The sequence below is a fragment of the Dromiciops gliroides genome, chromosome 2 (genome assembly GCF_019393635.1).
Source record: "Dromiciops gliroides isolate mDroGli1 chromosome 2, mDroGli1.pri, whole genome shotgun sequence".
Classification (NCBI taxonomy): Eukaryota; Metazoa; Chordata; class Mammalia; order Microbiotheria; family Microbiotheriidae; genus Dromiciops; species Dromiciops gliroides.
The window spans coordinates 661,633,058-661,641,691 of NC_057862.1; positions in this window are offsets into that span (position 1 = coordinate 661,633,058).

Consider the following 8,634-nt stretch of genomic DNA (forward strand, 5'->3'; position numbering starts at 1 on the left):
GTTGACAAGAAATATCATTGATCAACTTGCTGGGGTTAGTTAGAGAATATTCTTTCTTTGGAAAAGCAAAGTAGTTAATTAACCAAATAGTGGTTAGTCAAATAGATAACAAAGTAGACATGTCATGGACACCCAGAAAGCTGGGTGCCTTGAAATTTATAGTATGAGCTTGGTTGGAAGCCAGTCATATTTTCTGTGTGATTAGGACCAGGTAATGAAAATAATCTCAAGTTAGAAATGTGGCATATTTACTATTACATATAACTGTAACGATTGGAATAACGCCACCTGCTGGATACTTACTGTAGAGGAGTTCTGCCCATGAAGGGAAGGTCTTTGAGGGCAAGACCAGGAGTCAGGAAGTGACGCAGACTAGTGGGAGGAGGAAGGAAGAGACTGGCGCTCAGTCTCGCTCTCTTTTCCTCTGGACTCTGGTGGAGAGCGGAGCTAGAAATGTGCTCTCCCTTTAATAGATAGGAATATAGGCCTTTCTCTCTCTCTTTACCAAATTCTTATTCTCCTTAATAAATGCTTAAAAGTCTAACTCTTGCTAAAGCTTATAATTTATTGGCGACCACTCATTGGCTATTTTAGACAGACTAGCTAGAATTTTAGCCCTTAACAGATGGCTGACCACGAAGAGGAAAGCTAACCCTCAGTCTTCTTCTGATCTGGTTGGGTAAGAAATTTCCCCTCCCTCTCCCTTTAAACTGCTAAGTACTGGCGCACTGGCTGTGTTTTCCCTTTAAATTTTTTCGAATGGACCTTTTAAACTCCCTAATTACCCTATTTTTGATTTTAGTCTGTTTAACCAGACAAATGGGGGATAAGATCATGTTAATGCTTTGTTTTTGTGGATTTTCTATTTTTCTTTTTATTTTTGTTAAAAGAGCCAGCAACTTACTCACACAAGGAAATATCTCTCCCTCTCCCAACCATGCTTTTTCAGAGAAACCTGAAGAGATTCCCGCAGCTTTTCCCAGTTCTAACACTAATTGTTGCTCTAATTTTGCATGCCTGGAGGCAATGACCCACCCTCTAGAAGCTTTTAATCCCCTAGCACCTGGAGGCAAAGTGGGGGAAGAGGAATCCAGGCCTGAGTTCAAAATCCAGTCTGATTCAAATTGCTCTGGTCCCTCCCCTCCTCTCCAGACCCCACCCTCTACTCCTCCTATGGCCAAGCCCATAGCTTCCCCTGCCTGGGAAGTCCAGAGATCTGGTGCGCATGCTCAACTTTTTCTAACTACATTTGCAGCTTCAGGCTCAGCCCTTCCCCAGGCTGGCTGTGCTTCTGAGACAATCTTAGAAAACTCTTTAAATTCCAGATATGCTTGTTTTGTTCATAATTTTGCTAACCTGCTTTTGTCTTTAATTAGTAATCTTATAAAGCATTTGTATGGTGAAAAGACTGACAGACAATATAGAGGGGTTAAAGAAGAAAAACTTAAGCTGAATAAGAATGACAATCATCACCATAGTTCAAGACTCTGCTTCTTTTGCCATGGAAGGGTACATATTTTACAGAAATGTAGAAGTAAGCAGCAAGGTATTGATATGAGTATTGGGGATTTTAGATATCGGAATCAAAAGTGTTCTGAATTCACTCAGAGTAATAATGTCAGTTCAGAGGTTACATAGGATTTCTATGCTATTATATATACATTTTGAAATTAATGGTATGGGTTTATTTTCATAGAGATTTTCATGCTTTTGAGATTGTGTTTTATATTTAGTTTTTAAAACAAGGAGAATATTTGTAAAAGCTTTTTATAGTCATGTGATCAAGTTTATATTTTATAATACTCTTATTAATATTAAGTTCACATTCATTTAGACTTCCTTAGTTTGAATTTCATTGTCTTTTATTGTTCCATGTGTATTTTCTTCTATTCATTTGTCTATCTAATTTTGAAACATTGCAAGATGGTTTTGATTTTATTATACAATGTTAATTCTAGGAGTATTGTGCTCCCATATTCTGAGTTGTTTGTTTTTGTTATTTTTTCTCAACTGATTATTTGATCAAACTCTTTAAAGCATTTCCCTGGCAAATTGGTTGCCATGGCAAGTGTAAATTGATTCTAGAAGTATTATTTTTGATAAGCATATTCCCCCCCCCAAAAAAAAAGAGGGGAACATTTGTAAAAGTTTTCTATTTTCAAAAAAAAAAAAGTTCTTTGAGATTCTGTTGTGCTTTAACTTGTATTTAAGTATGTTCTGATTTTTCACAAAAGTAATTGTATACTAAGTAAAAAAAAGGGTATTATTTGAAATTGTTGCATAATTATATATTATATTTTGAGTCAAGATGTATTCACATTTTTTGCAATCATTTATTATCCTCAATTTTAAATCCATATGAGACTTGGATTATGGGAACTTATCATTTAAGACATTAATTGCCTTTATTCTGAGTTATCAGATGCCAGTTGGCCAAGATGCCATCCAATCACAAGAGGAATACATGCAAGAGCAGACACTGAACTGTCACATGAGGGGAGACATGCATGAAGTCAAGGTATGGCCAAGGGAACGGCTTTTGACAAATGTTGAGGTTGGATTCTCTTGGTTTAATATTTTATTCTCTTTTTCCCCACAATATTGTACAGATGGCTGGAAGTATTCATCCCACCCATCTCACTTCTACACCTGGCTTCTATGCTCCCTCCTATATGCCTGATGCCATGGACATCTCAATCCCATGCATCTGATTAAGTCTGACTCAGTTTCTTCCAATATGTTCGGTGGCATGGACATATATTCCATCCACCTATTTTAAGCCTGGCATACTGTATGGGCAGTACATATTGCTCAAGTGTGGGAATGCTCATATCCCATCATTTCTCTGTTCTTTTATGGTAACCCCCATAATTATCTCAGGTGTCATGATAAATACAGTGTTGAATTTGGCCTTGACACCTGTTACCAATTATATTAGATTTTTTAATTTCTCATAATGGCATGAGGATAATTAGGCAGATGATGCAAAAAGTGATGAAACAAAGATAAAAAAATTTTTTTAATAATTAATATCGCAGCAATTGTCTTCTCAATTACCCTCCATAAGGGGGGGACTATAGTAATATTATAATTTTAAAGAATGGTTCAATTTTTGTTTTATTATATGTTTCATGTGTAACAACTAAGATTCTGAATTCCCTTAGACGTGTTTTTGAGAACTTTCATTGTTTGATTTGATTATTGACAAAGCTATTTTAAAGTTGTGTTAAGCTCAATTTTGTAGGAAATTTTCCTGGCTGATTACCAGCATCCACACATCAACCCCTGAAAAGACTTCCATTCCACGACTACACCTAGAGGACATCTGAGAAAAGACTTTCAGAGACTTTAAATGAACAGTTTTGATTTGTTCTTTTTGTTGGTTTTTTTCTCTTTCTGTTATAATATACACCATCTGTAACATGTATTCTCTGCAGAGGCCCTCCCTTTGCAAGACTAATGTCAAAGCGTCGGTTCATGAGGACAAAAAAAATCGCCCCTCTGGACAAAACTTTCCTCTCTTCCTTTTCTATATTGTTGTTCACATATTATTAGTTAGCAATAGTTATCATATTGTTTTTACTGTTCCGTCAAGGAAACATTTTGTTTCTTGAGGAACAACAGGGGGGACTGTAACGATTGGAATAACGCCACCTGCTGGATACTTACTGTAGAGGAGTTCTGCCCATGAAGGGAAGGTCTTTGAGGGCAAGACCAGGAGTCAGGAAGTGACGCAGACTAGTGGGAGGAGGAAGGAAGAGACTGGCGCTCAGTCTCGCTCTCTTTTCCTCTGGACTCTGGTGGAGAGCGGAGCTAGAAATGTGCTCTCCCTTTAATAGATAGGAATATAGGCCTTTCTCTCTCTCTTTACCAAATTCTTATTCTCCTTAATAAATGCTTAAAAGTCTAACTCTTGCTAAAGCTTATAATTTATTGGCGACCACTCATTGGCTATTTTAGACAGACTAGCTAGAATTTTAGCCCTTAACATATCCCACTCCCCAAATAGCTATTATTATTATTATTATTATTTCCCAAACAGCTGTAACTTTTCCGTTCTAAGTCTCTCCCACTCCCTTCTCTCCTCTAAAACTATCACCTTCTCCTTGGTTCCAGGAGTTGAATTTCTCCTGGCCATACGTCTGTGTGCCAAATAATAAAAAATTTTACTTAAATTTTGATTGGAACATGTGTGTGAGTAATTCCTTGATAAAGGAATATTTTCAGATCTAGTTTTTTGTGGTAGCAATGTGGAGACTCAATGCAAAAGGAGCTCAGAGACTCCCTCTTTCTGAGGGTATATAAGGGTTTTTTGTTCACTGGTTACAGGGTGTTGTAAGTTTCATTGGCATGATACAAATCAACCCAAAAGCAAAAAATATGACAAGAATGGATGTAATGCAAAGCAGTTTTAACACTTTCAGTTATAACAAGTATGGAGGAAATACAGAAGTACCATAAGATTACAGGATTCCTGTTTGGGACAAATGCCTCAGTTTACCCAAATAATTCAAGGAGACCACCAAGTCAAGCAGAGACAGATTTATTTCATTTTCATGAGAACGGGCAACCCCATGCAAGGAATAAGGAGCACACCAATGAGCTCATGAGTTGGGTTTTTATGGAAGTTCAAGGGGACAGTCCCCTCGTGCACAAGGTAGACTCATAATCTAACATCCAAAGCTGTACTACCTGATGCATATGTTGAGCTCATGATCAGGGTATGAAGGCATGCTCAGCTAGGTCTGAGAGTTGGGGGAGGGGGAGGGGGAAAAGGTGAAATCACTCCACCCATGTAAGGAGGGGGCAAGGGGAAAGAAGGGAGAGGTGGTACCAGGAGCTAGGCTTAGGAATACAAGAAGGGAGGGGTGGTACCAGTGTGGGTTTGCTCTGACAGGAGACAGCTCTCCTGCTTGGCCACAGAACAAGGCGGGGAGGTGTGTTTTAGCAACAGGATGGACTATGGACAGAATGATCTAGTAGTAACAGGGACTGGGGGGCTGGGTACTTTCCAGACCCCAGCCTTAGAGTCTGAACTAATTCAAGTCCACTATATCCTATCCCACTCACAGGTTTGGGAATCGGGGAAGGGATTTGTTAGTCAATGAGTTGTCCAGAAGCATTTATTCATTTATCCAGTGCCAGGCCAGCTAAAAAGGAAAAGGGATACAAAGAAATGCTAAAATACAGTCCCAGCCCTCAAGGAGCTGACATTCTAATGAGATGGATGCCATGTAAATAAATAGGGCCTTATAAGGTGGTTACAGTGACAAACACCATTTACTGAGAACTGACTGACTTTTAGTTTCCTTCCCCCGCCTGGGGCTGACCAAATCGTCAATTCCAGCCTGTGGTTACCAGCTTATGAAAAAAAACTTAACAGGTGAAAGAAAAGATAATCAATCACCCAAGGGCAGCCTCGTTACTTGCCCTGTTTATTGTTTGTACCATATATAAACCCTGTTTTCAGCCCCACCCTGTGGGTACTCCTGGTTGCTATGGTGGTATTACAGAGCTATAACTCCTCTGCCCAGATTAAAGACCTTAATTTTGTTATGTTGATTGCTTCTAATAATTTTTCAGGTTGACAACAGTGTAAATGAAAGTAATTAGGAAGGCCAGGAAGTGGGTGAGGAAGGGGAATACCAGTGTGGGGACCAATTTTTAATTGGGGAGTGCTAGCTAAGCGGCTCACCGCAATATTGGGACAAGGAAGGAGAACGGCAGCCTCCCTCAAAACAGAGCAGGATTTATTTAACAAGAACAAATTTTTAAAAACCACACAAACAGGATCAGTAGGATCAAGGGAAAGGAAATAAAATGAGGAAAGGGAAATTATACAACCTGAACAACACCACCACCCAGGAATCAGCTGAGAATATACAGCATCATCTTGTTGCTTTCCAGTTTCCAGCTACAATGGCGAATCTCCTCCCTCCTTCCCAGCAGACCCCAGGCTGACCACACACAGCCCCCAGCCAATTGGCTGGCCACTCTGACAGTCACATGACTGCCCTCACTAGGCTTCCAATCATTATAATTTTGCCAGGCCCATGTAGGCGTCAGCGAGTGGTGATGACATGAGGTGCCAGTGCCATGGCGCTGGCTACAACCAGTGGGTGGAGCACCATGCCATTTGTGGAGCCCCAGAGGCCAGTGTGGGTGCTGGGGTGTTTTTTTTTTAATTCTAGCCAAAAGATGGGGTCTTAAAAACCTCAAATAACAATTCTTTACACCAGGAAAAACCCTCTTGCAGAAAGTCCTTTTTTATTTCAGTCTTAAAATTCTCCAGGGAATCCAGAGATGGAGGTGAGGGAGGGAAAAACATTCTACCCATGGGGGAAAAGCCAGGAAAAAGGCCCAGACCTCAGAGATGGAGTGTTTTGTTTGAGGAAGAGCAAGGCCAGAGTCTTGGGACCATAGAGTACTTAGAAGAGATGGAAGTGTAAGATTGTAAAGGCAAGAAGGCTCTGGGCTGTGAAAAACTTTCAAAGCCATAGGATAAACAAGACTTTTGCCAATAAATGGGAGAAGGGGAGGATTAGTGGAATGGAAACCTCAACTTGAATCAATAGGGTACCTACTCAGAGTAAAAATTAATCAATTAATTAATTGATTGATTGATTTTTTAAAAATATTTTTGAGTGGGATGGGAAGTACACCCACTGACCCCTGTAATAGAGACTCGAGGAGAAAGGAGGCCGAAGCATTGATTTTATTTCTTTCGAAAGAAAGGTGTACCACACTCACTGGGACGACCAGGAGGTGTGACACACCGGGATTAGAAATCAAGCAGTTTTTATACTTTTTATAGACATCTAATTTGAGCAAAATGCGGTAATTGAGTTAATACTATATGTTCAGCAATAAATCTTTCTCCTGGGATGTTCAGCGATAACTCTCTCTCCTGGGTCAGAGTGCCCCAACCTCAGGGGTTCAGCCATAGGTTATTTTGCAAAACTTATCATATCTACATAATGTCTCGGTGCAGACCCTATGAAGCAATTTTTAAGTTGATATGCCTATATTTAGAAAGGGGGATAGTAGCTTCCCGTTATTGCCTCTCTCTAGAGAAAAAACACAGAGAGAGAGAGAGAAATAGGGGGCTTTAAGGGGCTTTAAGACTTTGAGATCAGATCACCAGGCCGAAGGGGGGGGGGCACTTTCCATCTCAGTGGAGGATCATATCCATATGTCCCTCTCATTTTTAAGACAGAGCTTTTAATCTTAGGATTTATTCCTAATTAAAATTGCCCAAACCTTCATTTTTTTGGCCACATCAACCTCCTAAATGCAGGCATTTCCAAAGAATTTTGGAATTGAGGCAATGGAGAACCAAATACCCTGAGGCCCCTTGACAGTTACTAATTAGAAAATGTTAAGAAAACATTAGAAAATGTTAATGTGCCCTGAACTTGTCTTCTGGAGTTGCCAAATTTTCCAGAAACACTGAAGCCGGAGTATGCAGGGTGGGCTCAATGTGTCAAGGACAAAACCCTCTCCTTCCCCAGGTGACATAATTTATTATTTGCTCCCCAAGCTGGACTCCCTATATGTCCTTGAGAGTCAAGACAGGTACCAGTTGGTCTGCATCAAACTGAGAAACCGCTTGTGCAGTTGGGACCCTTATCAATAAACAAACCCTTCCCTCTTCGTAGTGTAGCAGTTCCCAAGGGAAAAAAAGAATGCTGCTTTCTACACCCTACTTATTCATGATTACTCCTCCTCTTGGGGAGGAAATTAGTCCTTTCCTCATACCTGCCAAGACCCTCCCCTCAGGAATAGATTGCTCCTCCTCCTCCTCCCTTTGTTCCAATTTCATAAATATACAAGCTTCTGTTTGTGAACTCTTCTTCCTGGAGTCCCACATGCGTGTAAATATGGGTTAACAGAAGGTACATAAGAGTAGATTCTGATTGAGAGAAATAAGCAAAATGTGTTCTCCTCAGATTAAGCAGGCCACATTTTTCAAGTCCCATGGGCTTCTTCCCCCACCCTTTTTCTTCCTTTTCCTGCTGAGCTAGCAGTTACAGTTGTCAAAAGTCAGATAACAGAACAGCAAAAACCCGTCCAATCAGCAGTTGTCCAACAAGGACAATTTCTCCCCAGAATCAGGAAAACTGGCATAACAACCCAAACCAGTCCCTTCATGTCCCCTAGTTAACCTCAAATTGTACTATTCCTGCTTAATAAGCCTCCTCCATATTATCTAATACACCCCTGGGTGGAGACTTAACATTATAATTAGACATGAGTCATATGGTCAGGTTGGGGGTACATGTTTAGGAGTTAATATGAAGTAGTAGTGTCACAAAGAGTGTGCATCCACAGTATCCAGACAATGGTGAAATGAAGGGAATCTCTGCATTAGGGACATAATAAACGGCTTGCTGCCATGAGCATGCTTTGCACAACTTCTTAGTAAGTGTGTGCCCTGTCTTGCAAGATTATAATAAAATGGCCTTCCTATTTTGCACCAGACCAGGAGTCCTGCCTCAGTTTACCTGTTTCTTACAGGATTAAGTGTAAATTTGCTACCAGAGATTAAACAGAGGCATCTAAGTTATTCCCATTCTGTGTTAAAGTGAGGTTTCAAGAGAAGAGACAAGTAAAAATCACTGGGGAATATGCTGG